Raw genomic sequence first — 14588 nt, forward strand, 5'->3', positions numbered from 1 at the left:
AAATAAAATATTTTTTTTAATTTAAGAAATAAAACATTTTTTTAATTTAAGAAACAAAACATTTTTTTAATTTAAGAAATAAAACATTTTTTTTAATTTAAGAAATAAAACATTTTTTTAATTTAAGAAATGAAACATTCTTTCTAAAATTAATACATTTATTGTTCAATGTTTCTTAGCATGATTTAAAAACAAAATAATATATTAGTTGCTTTTAAGTGAAAAAAAAATGAAATCAATTTACGTATGTAACTAACACTTTCCCTTTTTGTCATGAAAGGGTTAGAGGCTATTTTGCAACTTAAAATGCATATCTGCCCTTTTTTTTCTTATTCTATTTATTTATTATTTTTTTTTTTTTTGGTATATATTCATTACTGACACATGACACTTAAGTAGTGACATTGGTTTGGTTTGAACTTCAATATTAAAACTTTCGATTTTCGTTCTTATAGTGAAGTTGCACCTATATCTTTATATAATTACCCCCCTCCTCTTCTTTTTCTTCATTCTACTCATGACAAGAAGATGTGTTTGTTCTTGCTCTTCAGGTAAAAAAAATACTTTGATATTAATTAATATTTCCTTTTTAATTTTATTTCTCTTAGATTCATTTTAGTTATCGCAACAAGTTTTGTGGTTGTTGTTGTTAAATTAAAAAGGGCTTTTATTTTATCTTTTTTATTCAACCCAATATCAAAAAAAAAAAACTTTTTCAATGAATAAATCTTTGAAATTTTAACCAATTTCTCTTGTGTTTTCTAGTTTCGTAAGTTTCAATTGTTAATCTTAAACCGTTTTCTTTTGATTGATCCAAAGAAAAAAATGTTTAACGCGGCAAAAAAATAATTGAATAATTTTTATTTTTGGTTATTAAAAATAAAGTCATAATAAATCATGCATTGTCGAATAGATAATAGTTTAAATTTAAAAAAAAAAAATTTTTTTAATGGACCACTTTTATTTACACTTTTTTCGAAACGGAATAAAAAATTAGTGTCAGATAATAAATATTTATTTTTTTCTTAAAAAAAAAAGAAACCAATAAATATTTATTTTTTCTTAAAAAAAAGAAACCAGTAAATATTTTTCTTAAAAAAAAAAGAAACCAATAAATATTTTTCTTAAAAAAAAAAGAAACCAATAAATATTTTTCTTAAAAAAAAAGAAACCAATAAATATTTTTCTTAAAAAAAAAAGAAACCAATAAATATTTTTCTTAAAAAAAAAAGAAACCAATAAATATTTTTCTTTAAAAAAAGAAACCAGTAAATATTTTTCTTAAAAAAAAAAAGAAACCAGTAAATATTTTTCTTAAAAAAAAAAAGAAACCAGTAAATATTTTTCTTAAAAAAAAAAAGAAACCAATAAATATTTTTCTTAAAAAAAAAGAAACCAATAAATATTTTTCTTAAAAAAAAAGAAACCAGTAAATATTTTTCTTTAAAAAAAAAGAAACCAGTAAATATTTTTCTTAAAAAAAAAAGAAACCAATAAATATTTTTCTTAAAAAAAAAGAAACCAATAAATATTTATTTTTTCTTAAGAAACTAATAAATATTTATTTTTTATTAAAAAAAAAGATAAAAAAAAAGAAACCAATAAATATTTCATAATGCACTTACTGATCCGCGCTATTTTTTAAATCGTATTTCCAAGTTTTATTAAAGTTCTATATGTTTTTTAAATCAATAATAAGTTTAAAGTACAGAATGCAGGTGTATCAGAATTTTTGTAGGAATTTTTGACACCCCTAACACGAAACTGCGAATAAAATATAAAAAAACTCGTAATTTCTCTTTTAAAAGTGGGTTGTTTATTTTCTTTATGGATTATACTTCCAAAATAAAATATTAAATTGTATAAAAAATAATAGAAATATTTTTTTTTTTTTTAACAGTAATGAAATTAATTGAATTTTACGAGTTCAGTATTTTTCAATTTTTAAACTTTAAAAATCTATCAAAATTTTTCTATTGATTCTATTTTTACGATATTTTCAGGGTCAATGTGAAATTTTATGCTCTTTCCAATAAACCGAATATAATATTTTAGACATGGCGTTTTTTTTTTGTTAATTCACGTCCCCCCCCCTTATTTTGAAATGTCTATTAAAAAGTAAATAGTTAATTTATGTGCCAAAGTTTTATTTATCACAAATTGAAGATAAAAGATCAATAAATAATATATTCAAATTTAAAATAACAACAAAAAAAGAACAGTCTTTTGGAAATTTAACTGCCGAAGTTTAAAACCTTTTTTTTTTTTTTTTTAACCACGTTGTTTGTATTTTTTTTTCTTTTAAATGAAACCTTGGTCCTTGCTCCTTTAATTGAAAAAAAAAAAAATAAATAAATAAAATAAGGTTTGAATTACATTTTTCGAGTAGTTATAAGCTTGGAAAGACAGGGGGTCGAATTATTCAATATTTTTCACGAAGTTTCTGACACACCTACAGAATAGGTACAAAACACTTTCTCCTCCCCATGTTAAGAATGGCTTTTTAAATAATAACGTTATTATTTCAGCACAGATCAATAAGTGCATGAGTACCAATACCTTTTATAATACTAAAAACAAATTCAAAACCATGAAACAATAATATTTAGGTACTTGGGCGCTTTTGTTACCGAGCTGAAATAATAACACTATTTAGAAGGCCATTCTTATCACGACGAGGGGGTGTTTTGTAATTATTATGCTGTAGTACTTTAATAAAAAAGAATCAATGTTTCTTTCCAACTCTCCCCAACTCTAAAATGACGACTTTTAATGGTTTTCGGTGGTGCTGAAAATGAATATCACATCTAAATTTGGGGCAGATAAGTAGTTTTCATGATATGAAGAAATTACTTTTTCAAAAAGTGGGGGGAAACTTAACGTAAAATGAGCACCCACTTTCTGGTCACCTAATAATTTCTTCATATCATAAAGCAAATTAACTGTGATATTCGTTTTCAGCACCCCCGAAAACCAGCACTACTTTTTTTTACTAAGAGATTCATTCATTTTTTCATCTCCTAATTTAGGACGTGGTACTTGATGAGGAATGTGGGCCCTACGCAAACGTTTGCTTTCCATGGACCGCTCCCTTAACAGACATATGCAGAAGGTTTTCAGTTGTCTAACCATTAAATTACGTCAAGTACGAATTGGAATCAACAGCTAACTTATATCAGACTTGTATAACTTTTTTCATGCATTATTTTATTTCATTTCACAACTACATTTCTTTAACTTTTATTTTTTAGTCAAGCGTGTTTTCTGTTTTGACTTTTTCTTTGAGTAAATTTCATTCATACTTTTGGTCAATGTCAAGTTTCTTTCCAACTCCCCAAAAATCTTTAAAATGATGACTTTTATAGGTTTTCAGTAGTGCTCATTTTACGTTAAATCTATATAGTTTGTCTTTGATAAAGGCTGGGTAGAAAACTTCCGCTGACAAAGAACTGTGCAGGTTGAAAAGTTGAGAGATATCTTCCAAGATGGATACTGCAAGTCTGGTAGTCTCGTGTAGTCCTCTGTTGATTCAGTCCAATGGCAGACAAGGCAAGTCAAACAGTAAACCTTAATTTCGCCTTTGACAGCCATTAATTTGTAATGAAGAAAGTCAATAGATTCACAGAGCACAAAGCGTACAAGAATATAATAATTTACCCAACATAAGGGCATTGGTGTTTGCAAATGATAACATTTCACCCCACATTTGGTCATTAAAACGTCTCAAAATAACAAAGTAATTTTGCAGCTTTGAGTGAGAATTCGAGGTCCATTCAAGCCTGCATCTTTTTGAATTTTGTCAATCTGGAAAGGATAATTTTGGCGCCAAGAATATCCTCGGCAGTTAATAGTAACATGCAATCTGATTGGTTCAAACAAATCCGAGGGCGGAAAAACCGTCCAATAAAGAGCCTGCTTATTTCTGCAGAATTTCTTACAATAACAAATAAAGGTACTTATGCACTTTTGTTACCGTGCTGACATAATGTTATTACTTAGGAAGCTATTCTTAACATGGGAAGGGGAGGGTATTTTCTAACTATTCTCTACTATCATTTAACAATTTAATATAAAAGATATCATAAAATTTGAATTTAATTTGAAAATACTATTTTTAAAAAATAGTGCAGTAACAAAAGTGAATAAGCACCCAAATAAATATTACCAAAAGCAAGATAGGTTACTCTTCTACCTAGCTGGATAATTTGTTAGTGTTTTTACTTAATGTAAAATGTTTATTCGGTTCGAAAAATAAATGTCACATGGTACACAAGCCCCCCAAAAATGCCAAAATGTTATTTACGCGGACATTTTTCCTTGTGCTCGTGTATCATCATCATCATCATTGTCATCATCAGGACGGGCTCCTTTCCCGGACCAATGTGACTCTTCCTCTCCAGAGTTTCTTGTCTTCCATCAGCTGCCTCAGATCTTTGGGTTCACAGTTGGCGTCCTGTGCTATCTGCTGGATGTACGTGGATCTAGATCGTCCTTTGCTTGTGCATCCATGTTGTGGAGTCCATAGCAATACATCACAAGGTGTGTTAGAAACTTTGTGAAAAATATTGAATAATTCGACCCCATGTCTTTCCAAGCTTATAACTACTCGAAAAATGTCATTCAAACCTTAATTTTTTTTTTCAATTAAAGGAGCAAGGACCAAGGTTTCATTTAAAAAAAAAAAAAAAAAAAGGTTTTAAACTTCGGACTTTATAGGTAAATTTCTAAAAAAAAACACTGCTTTTTTTGTTTTAAATTTGAATATATTATTTATTTATCTTTTATCTTCAATTTGTGATATATAAAACTTTGGTAAGTAAATTAATTATTTACTTTTTAATAGACACTTCAAAATGGGGGGGCGTTAATTAATTCGACCCCCTGTCTTTCCAAGCTCATAACTATTCAAAAAATGTAATTCAAACCCTAATTATTTTTTCAATTAAAGGAGCAAGGACCAAGGTTTCATTTAAAAAGAAAAACAAAAATGCAAAAAGCAAACAACGTGGTTTAAAAAAAAAAGGTTTTAAACTTCGGACTTTACAAGTAAATTTCTAAAAAACACTACTTTTTTTGTTTTAAATTTGAATATATTATTTATTGATCTTTTATCTTCAATTTGTGATATATAAAACTTTGGTGAGTAAATTAATTATTTACTTTTTAATAGACATTTCAAAATGGTGGGGGCGTAAATTGAAATAAAAAAACGTTTGTCTAAAATATTATATTCAGTTTATTGGAAAGAGCATAAAATTTCACATTGACCCTGAAAATATCGTAAAAATAGAATCAACAAAAAAATTTTGATAGATTTTTAAAGTTTAAAAATTGAAAAATACTGAACATTACTGTTTTTTAAAAAATAAATAATATTTCTATTAATTTTCATACAACTTGAATAGTTTATTTTGGAAATATAATCCATAAAGAAAATAAACAACCCACTTTTAAAAGAGAAATTACAAGTTTTTTTTATATTTTATTTGCAGTTTCGTGTTAGGGGTGTCAAAAATTCCTACAAAAATTCTGATACACCTAATGCATCACTCACTAATTCATGCTTGCTTCTCAGACAGTAACCAACAAATCATAGGCATCTCTCCCTGATGGTATTAAATATGGCAGATAGGTTGCCATAAAATTGCTGCTTCATGGAATGATTTTGCCAAGATATATTTAATACTGTTTGTAGCTAGTTTTCTTTCCAATCTTTTGGTAAGTGTCCAGACTGTAGCACTGTATACAAGGACAGACTCTACCACTGCCCTGAAGAACTGCCTTTTCAGTTTGTCAGTTAGCCTTGAAGTCAGTACTGAATGCAGCCCATCCAATGCGGCCCATGCTTTTGAGATGCAAATTTTGACATCTCTCTGTGGAAACTGTGTTGCTGCCCAGATACGTAACCTCAGCCACTTTTTTCAGTATTGTTTCAACCAGAGCCCTGATCTCTCCTTCCACATTGAAAGTCATAAACTTTGTCTTATCTGCATTTAAGTGGAGACCAATGTCATTTGCAGACTTTTCTAGCTTGCGTAACAGTGTTTGTGCATCAGCAGTGTTTTTCACAAACAAAGCAATATGGTCTGCATAATCTGCATCAGTTATGTGAGCTGATTGATGACGTCTGTTTCTGGATTAATTTAGGGTGAAACCTAGCGTGTGAAGTACAAAGTCAAGACAGACAATGAAAAGAAAAGGGATAAGAGTATCTCCTTGTAGAACCCAGGTACGGATGTCAAAAAATTCAGTGTCCCCCATCTGGCGACCTGACCATTGCTCGAGTGTGCTCATATAGCATGATGATAGCATTAATGACTTGACTTGGAATGCCATATGCTTTTAATATGCTGGCCATTTTTCCCCTATGTACGGAGTTGATAGCTTTGGAGAAATCTACAAAGAGCATGACTGCCTCAATGTTTTTGGCTTTGACTCCTTCGATTAGTCTCCTCACAGTAAGCATTCGAATAGTAGTAGAGCGATTCTTTCTAAATCCATTCTGGTTCTTCCTGAGCACTTCTTCGATCGTTGGTTAGAGACAGTTGAGAAGCATGGCATTGTAGATTTTTGCTGTGTTATTCCTCTGTAGTTGCTTGGTATGCTTAGGTCACCCTTCTTGGGTGTTGTATACATACATTATTATGTATGTGATTTATATAAGCAAACTTTATTTATTTGTGAGTGTGACAATGAAATAAGTTTGCCTTAACGTGCAGATATTTATTTAATATCATTATGAGTGAGTAGAGATCAGGATGTCCTGTGGAAGAGATATGAGGAAAGAGATTGACTCCAAGTAGTTTTAAACACCTTTTTATTTTCAGAACGCCATCTTACCGGAAGTGTCCTCAACTGCCAACCCGTAGTAAATGTCTTTCATATATATATGTATATATATACATATATAACATCCCCCGTCCCAAGGTCCTTTGCTATTGAAATGCAAGTTCACTTAACATATATAATCTTGCACCCATCTGGGTTGATGTATTGGTCGTCCTGACCTTGATCGAACGCCTAACTCTGGAGTTGTTGGGTTTGGTGCTCCTGCTCTTGGTTGATGAACTTGCTTGGGTAAACCAAATATTGTGTCAGGGTAAGGTTGGAATGTTGGTACTTTGAATGAGGTACTAGCAGTACATCTCCGCAGTTTTGGCATATAGTTCTGCCATTATCCATCAGTACCAAGTATGACCTTGGTTGAGAGCAATGTTCAATCACTTTGCCTATCCTGGACCAAGTTTTCCCATCACATACTCTGATGTGATCCCCTATCTTTAGTGAAGGCAGCACATGCTTATTGCTGATATGCTGTTTTACCTTCTGCATGTTAGTTGGGGATGATCTGCAAAAATCATAACCATTATTTCTTATGCTTGGAAGAAGTGTTCTCAGTTGGCGGTTCATCAGTTTAGCTGCTGGTGAAGGAGAGTTATTTTTACCAGGTGTTGTACGTAAGGTTAGTAGAGCAAGATATGAATCGTCTCAAGTCTGGAAACATTTGTGCAGTGTTTTCTTCACTGGTTGGGTGGTTCTCTTGACTAGACTATTAGATTGTGGGTATTCTGGACTGCTAGTTACATGGAAAAATTTTGTAGCAAATTCCTTGTATTGTTGAGACTTAAATTGGGGGCCATTATTGGATATTACCTGTTTGGGTATACCATGGCTCGAGAAGATGTTTTGTACAGGTTATTACTGTTGATGCAGTTGTATCAGTGAGATGGCTGAATACGAGGGGTATGCAATAAGTAATGCCCCTAACCCACTTCCCATAGCAGTAGAGCAGTGAAACTTGGCACAGTTATTAGTCGTTCTCTACATAGGAACCACCCAGAGTTATGTATTTCTCCCATCGTTTGATCCAGCTCTGGAAACCGTTTTTGTAGAACACCCCAGAAATCAAGACTGAATCATCTGGGGAACGCTTTCCTTTCAAAAACAACTTCATGGCTGGGAAGAGGTGAAAGTCAGAGGGTGCAATGTCAGGAGAGTAGGGAGGATGGGGCAGGATTTCATAACCACAAGCCCGTGTTTTTGATCTGGCAACATGCGATTTGCGGACCGGAGCGTTGTCCTGTAGGAGGAGGGTACCTTTGCTGATCTTGCCCCGCCTCTTGATTTTGATAGCTTCCCTTAATTTCCTCAAAAGTGAAGCATAATAGGCTCCTGTAATTGTGGTACCCTTTGCCAAAAAATCTGTCATCACTACTCCGTCCTGGTCTCAGAAGACTGTGAGCATGACCTTGTCAGCGAAGGGCTGCACCCTTGCCTTCTTTGGAGGTGGTGAGTCCAAGTGCTTCCACTGCATTGACTGGGCTTTGGTCTCTGAATCATAGTGATGGACCCAGGTTTCATCCTGTGTAATCAGTCTTTTGAAAAACTTTCACTCATCTTCTTGGCACATCTCCAAATTCATCCTCGAGCACTCGACGCGTTCTCGCTTCTGGAAGGATGTGAGCAACCTGGGAATCCATCTGGCAGACACCTTATGCATATGCAAATGGTCATGAATGATAGTTTCTTCAGACCCTGTACTAATCTTGACATCTTGGGCTATTTGGTGAATAGTAATGTGCCAATCTTCCAAAATGGCAGCCTCAACTTGACGGACAGATTTTTTTTTTTTTATTATTACATTTTCACCACAAAGAAGGCACATTGCCACTTTGGTGTAGGGGGCTACTATCAGGGAAAACTACTGGGGTACTATGTAGGGATTTGGGCAGTAAGATGTCAGTTCACGTTGCACTTGAACTTCTGCACATCAGTAGAGTTGGGGAAGCAGGGACCTGGAATGGAATTCCAAAGTCTAGCGGTTCTGGGGAAGAAACTACTGGAGTAGAAAGATCTTTTACATCTAGGGATCTCTACAGTGTAGGGGTGGGATTTTGCAGCCTGTCGGGTCTGTCGAGGGTGTTCACGTCGTGGGGGCACAAGTGCTTGCAGTTCGTTAGAGCATTCACCATTAAAATACTTGTAGAACAGGCAGAGGGATGTAACGTTTCGTTGATGGGACAGAGGCTGAAGCTTAGATGCCAGTTCAGGGCCTATCAGATTTGCAACTCTCTTTTGAACCGTGTCAAGGAGTGAGAGACTAGTAGCCGATGCATCAGCCCAAATATGACAGCAATACTCCATACATGGGCGAATGGTTGCTTTATAGAGGTACAGGATACTTTCGGGTGTTAGCAGTTTTCTAGCACAGTAGATAGTCCACCTTCCTTGCCTCATCAATGACAGAAGTGGGGTGGCGACCAGGTCTGGGAGCTGTTTCCACAGACTTCCGGCCATGTTTGAATTCACAATGCCAGCGTTTTACAAGGTCATATGATGGGGCATTATCACCATAAGTTTCTTTCATTTCATCAAAAGTCTCCTGTGGTGTGCGTCCTTTCAAATACAAAAACCGGATCACTTCTCGGCATAGGCTCCATTTCACACCTGATTCAGTTCAAACACCTGTAAAACAGAAACCACAATTAGTACAGAGCTGTAATTTGCCACATAACCCGTAGAGATATAAATCATTGCACATGCAAAATTTCAGCTAGATCAGACAATTGGAAGTGGGTCAGGGGCATTACTTATTGCACACCCCTTGCACAAAAAATTTTGAGTGGTAATCCACTACCATGAGGTAGTCTTTCCCCCGCAGCCTAAAGAGGTCTGTACCAACCTTATGCCATGGTTGGTCAGGAATGTCATGCCATATTTCTGCTCTGAACTTTGTCAATTGCTATAGCATTGACATGAATTGCAATTTTTTATCATGTCCTCTATTTCTTTATTCATGTTTGGCCAAAAAAGAGACTGCCTAGCATTGGATTTGGTTTTCTCAATACCAAGATGTGCCTGATGTAAAATCCTGCGCATTTCTGCTCGCATATTGCTTGGAACAACAATTTGTTGACCCTTTAATAGTAGTCCTTCCTTGTATGTCATGTCATCCCTGTAATTAAAATATGTTTGAAGACAGGCATTGAGATTATTTCGATGCTGTGGTCATCCTGGCTTGATTTGCTGTTGCAGTTGTAATGTTTCATCATTAGCCGTTTGAGTTATGAACTGTTTTTGACGTTTGTCGCTAATGTGTATTGAAGAAATTAGGAAGTGGACAAAAAAGTTCATTTCTTTGTCAGAGATTTCTGGATTGTTGTATTTTTGTGCTGCATAGCTGAGTGTATCAACAACGTGCATTAGTTTGCTGTGAGTGTATTCAATTTCGAAATTGTATTTCTGTAAGCGTAATAGGAAATGTTGTACTCTGGGTGGAGTTTTAGAGATTGGTTTTGAGAGGCTTGTGATCATTGTTTATTAGAAAGCGTTGCCAATATAAGAATTCATGGAAATGTTCACATGCAAATACTATAGACAACATTTCCAGTTCAAGTGGGCAATAGTTGCCCTCAGCTGATGTAAGAGAATGGCTAACAAATGCCACTGGAGACCAGTTATTGTTGTGTTTTTGTTCCAACATAGCCATAAGCCCTAGGGTTGATGCGTCTGAAGAGACTGAGGGGAAATGCTGGGTCAAAGTATTTTAATATTGGACTCTGTGTAACTAATTTTTTTAGTTGTCGAACAGCTTCTTTCTGTGGTTTATCAAAAGACCATATATTATCTTTTTCCAACAAGAGGCGAAGAGGTGCAGTTTCATTTGATAAGTTAGGAATGAATTTTCTTAAGTGATTTATCATGCCTAGGAAACGCTGGAGTTCTGTTTTGTTTGCTGGATCTGGCATATTCATGATCGCTTTGCATTTTTTGTCATCAGGTTCAACCCCTCTACTGGATAGTGTGTGTCCTAGAAATGTCAACTCAGTTATGTTGAACTGACACTTTGATTGATTTAGTTTCATGCCAGATTTCCTTATAGCATTCAGAACCTCAGTAGTTCTCTTTTGTAAGAGTTCTGGAGTGTCTGCCCAAATGATGATATTATCCTATGAGTTTCTACATCCTTCAACATGTTCTATGAAAGCTGCTATTTTTGCATGACATATTTCACTGGCACTGTGTATGCCATATGATAGACGTGTGAATCTGTAGCGTCCACAAGGTGAGTTGAAAGTGAGAAGTTTGGAACTTTCCTCATCAACTTTAATCTGCCAGAATGCATTAGATGCATCAAGCTTAGTGAAAAACTTCGCACCTGCCATTTCCTGTATTATGTCTGATGCTATTGGTAACCTATAATGCTCTCTTTTTGTAGCCTTAACATTCCGTGGGTCAAGGCATACACGAAGAAAACCATTGGGTTTTTCTACTACCACCAGTGATGATACCCATTCTGTTGGTTCTGATACAGGTTTAATTTCTGGGTCAATTGTGATGTGATGAATACCAGGGAGAGTCCCAAGTTCTGCAAAGCATTCCTTAAATTCAGAGAGAAAATCATTGTTATTTGTGTTAATTTTGCATACTTTTTTTATTAGGTTGAGACTAGTACAGGTGTTTAGTCCTAGTATTGGAGATGCATCTATATCTGCTATGACAAACATGACATGATACTTGACATTATTTCTTATTACTTGAGCAACACACTTACCTTGAACTGGTATTGCTGTGTCGTTATAGGCAGAAAGTGTTATGTTGGTTGAATGCAATTTTGGACGAACCGATAATCTGTAGTAATCTTTTATCAGAAGAATGTTAACTTGACTGCTGGAGTCCATTTTAAATTGTATCTTCATCCCATTGACTTGTAAATTAATGTTCCAATCTTCAGCTTTGTGGATTTTTGTTACTTATTTCTCCTTGGATGAGAATTTGGCAGAGATGCTATCCACATAATTTTCACAATCACCATCGTCTGTAGAAGATGCCTCACTGTGTTCCTGGTGCACTTTCTGTACTACTCTTTTAGCAGGACATCTACTTGCAAAATGATTTTATCTCTTGCATTTATTGCAGATTTGACCATATTCAGGGCAGTTTCCATGAAAATGTGAGAATGAACAGAATCTACATTTTTTTATTTTGTCATTCACTGTAGTTATTATTTGAAGAGTGTGGTGAATCACTTCCGGATTGTTGTAGTTGATTAGTATTTTCCTTTTTTACAAACTTTTTTTTTGTAAAGTTCACCGATTGTAATTCTTTCTGTTATACACCCAGTCTTTGTCTAGTTAATTCAGCCGTTCGACCCACTTTTATAGCTGTTTCCAAATTTAAATCAGATTCAGCCAATAGTTTTTCTTGTAAACGTGAGTCATTAGTACCCATTATTATTGCATCTCTTATTTAACTTTCATAGAGTTCACCAAATTCACATTCTTGGCTGAGTGTTTTTATCCTAGTAATGAACTCCTCAAACGATTCCGCGTCTTCCTGACGAGCAATGAAAAGCTGAAAACGAGAGAGTGTTACATTTCTTTGAGGGTTACAAAATTCTTCAAATTTGTCTTAAACTGTCGCAAATTTAAGGCTGTCTTCCTCGGTTTGAAAATCAAAGTTTCTATAAATTCTGCGCCCTTGTTTGCCTAGACATTGCAAAAGAATGCTTGTTTTAACTTCATCACTTTTCTCAAGTTTTTCCGTTGCCGTTAAATATATTTTAAGGTTTTGTTTAAAAACCTTCCAGTCTTCAGAAAGATTTTCTGAGGAAAAATCAGGTGGAGGAGGCGGAATAAAATACAAATCCATTTTATTTATTTATTTATTATTATTTTTTTTTTTTTCTTCGTCAACAAAGCAAATGGGTTTTAAACTTCTGACACCATGTTGTATACATACATCATTATGTATGTGATTCATATAAGCAAAGTTTATCTATTTGTGAGTGTGACAATAAAATAAGTTTGCCTTACCGTGCAGATACTTATTTAATATCATTATGAGTGAGTAGAGATCAGGATGTCCTGTGGAAGAGATATGAGGAAAGAGATTGACTCCGAGTAGTTTAAAACACCTTTTTATTTCCAGAACGCTATCTTACCGGAGCCCCAGCTACCGGAAGTGTCCTCAACTGTCAACCCACAGTAAATGTCTTTCATATATATATATATATATATATATATATATATATATATATATGCATACATATATAACATTGGGGAAGGGAAGTATGCATCGTTCCCTCAATATATGAATAACTTTTTGATTTAATACAGCATTGCATGAATCAAGGAGGATATCATTGAAGCCACCTGTTTTCCATATTTAGAAGGTATGTTATCTAAACCTGCAGCTTTACAATTCTTGGTCTTTAGTACAATTAGAAGTTTCTATCGATCTGAATATTATGGACAAAACCAGAAATGGCCGATCTGTTGCCCAATAGTCAATTAGACATAAAATAAAACGAGTTTAAAATAAAAATTAACACAAAAACTAAGTGAGGTAAGCATAAAAGTAACTTCTATTGGCTATAGTAACATTTATTTATTGTATATTTGATTTTTTTTATACCTTATTTTCGTTTGTTGGCTTCTCTGTAAACTCCTTTCTTTTTTTTTTTTCTTTCAAGAAAAGTTTAAGAATTTATAGGAAAACTGTTGACGTTTTTTTTAGGCTGAGAGTTTGACTGATTAAATTTGTGTGTGATTAATTTTTTTTTTTTTTTCAATTTATTAAAAGTCGTCTGCTTCGCTTTTTTATTGGCCATGCACATTTATTATCACGGTATTTATGGCATGGCAGACCAAATGAAGACTTACAATCAAAAAGTTGATTTTTATGGATATTCAGGTCTGTTTCAAATGAATATCACATTTAAAATTGTCACTGGAAAGTAGTTCTTATAATATTAAAGCCTTCATTTTCTGATGTTTGCCGATAAATTCACTGATTGCCATTTTGAATAATGTTGTTTACAAGTAAAACAAATCAACCCGGCCTCGTTATCAAAAACAAGGCCAGATAGACTTGTTTTACTTGTAAACAACCCTTAAAAATTTTTTAAATTAAAACAAAAAACGATGAATTAGATTTTATTTTCATCAATTTTCTTGCCGTTTAATTGCTCTGTGTTATCGTCCAAGAACCAACATTTAATATGAATATAACATTTAATAAGAACCAACATTTAATATGAATTGGCTATGTTAGGTTACAGCTAAGGAATAAAATGAAAAATATGAAGAATATATTTTCAATAAAACAAATCTATCAGAGTAGAAAAAGCCTTACCTCTTATATATGTGTCATCTAAAGACTATTTCGCTGTATCACAGCTCTTCGGTGTCCCTAGATTAAACCAGGGATCAAAACTTCAGCCATTTATTTGACAGTCGGCAGTTCTACTCTCTGGCCCACAGGATCGATGCCCATGAACGATATTGACTGCCACTTTTCAATGTGTTTGGTTATTTGAAAAGAGCTTTGCGTTGCGTTAAACAGGCAGCAAGAAAAATCATTTACAACAGTGCTCTATCCAAGGAGGAGAGCTTAGTTATTCACAGACACTGTTTCATTGTATCATAGCTTTTCAGTACAGCTAGACTAACACCCATTCGGAACTAGGGATTCAACCTTCAACCATCTAGACCATCTAGTTGATAGTCGGCAGTTCTAGTCTGGCCCATGGGATCGGCACTCATCGACGATATCATCAAATGACTATATAAACATTTGAGTGCCGC

At 33.8% G+C, this 14588-nt stretch overlaps 1 long non-coding RNA gene across 1 annotated transcript in view; it reads left to right on the forward strand.

The window, feature by feature from the left end:
* Positions 1-475: 475 nt before the first annotated feature.
* LOC145279589 (uncharacterized) overlaps positions 476-14588 on the forward strand; it is a 511586-nt gene continuing 497473 nt past the window's right edge. Inside the window, exon 1 of the long non-coding RNA XR_013868404.1 lies at positions 476-551. This is a non-coding gene — a long non-coding RNA (uncharacterized LOC145279589). The remainder of the gene's footprint in view (positions 552-14588) is intronic.

This window comes from Euprymna scolopes, chromosome 7 (genome assembly GCF_053919585.1).
Source record: "Euprymna scolopes isolate OS-2025 chromosome 7, ASM5391958v1, whole genome shotgun sequence".
Taxonomy (NCBI): domain Eukaryota; kingdom Metazoa; phylum Mollusca; class Cephalopoda; order Sepiida; family Sepiolidae; genus Euprymna; species Euprymna scolopes.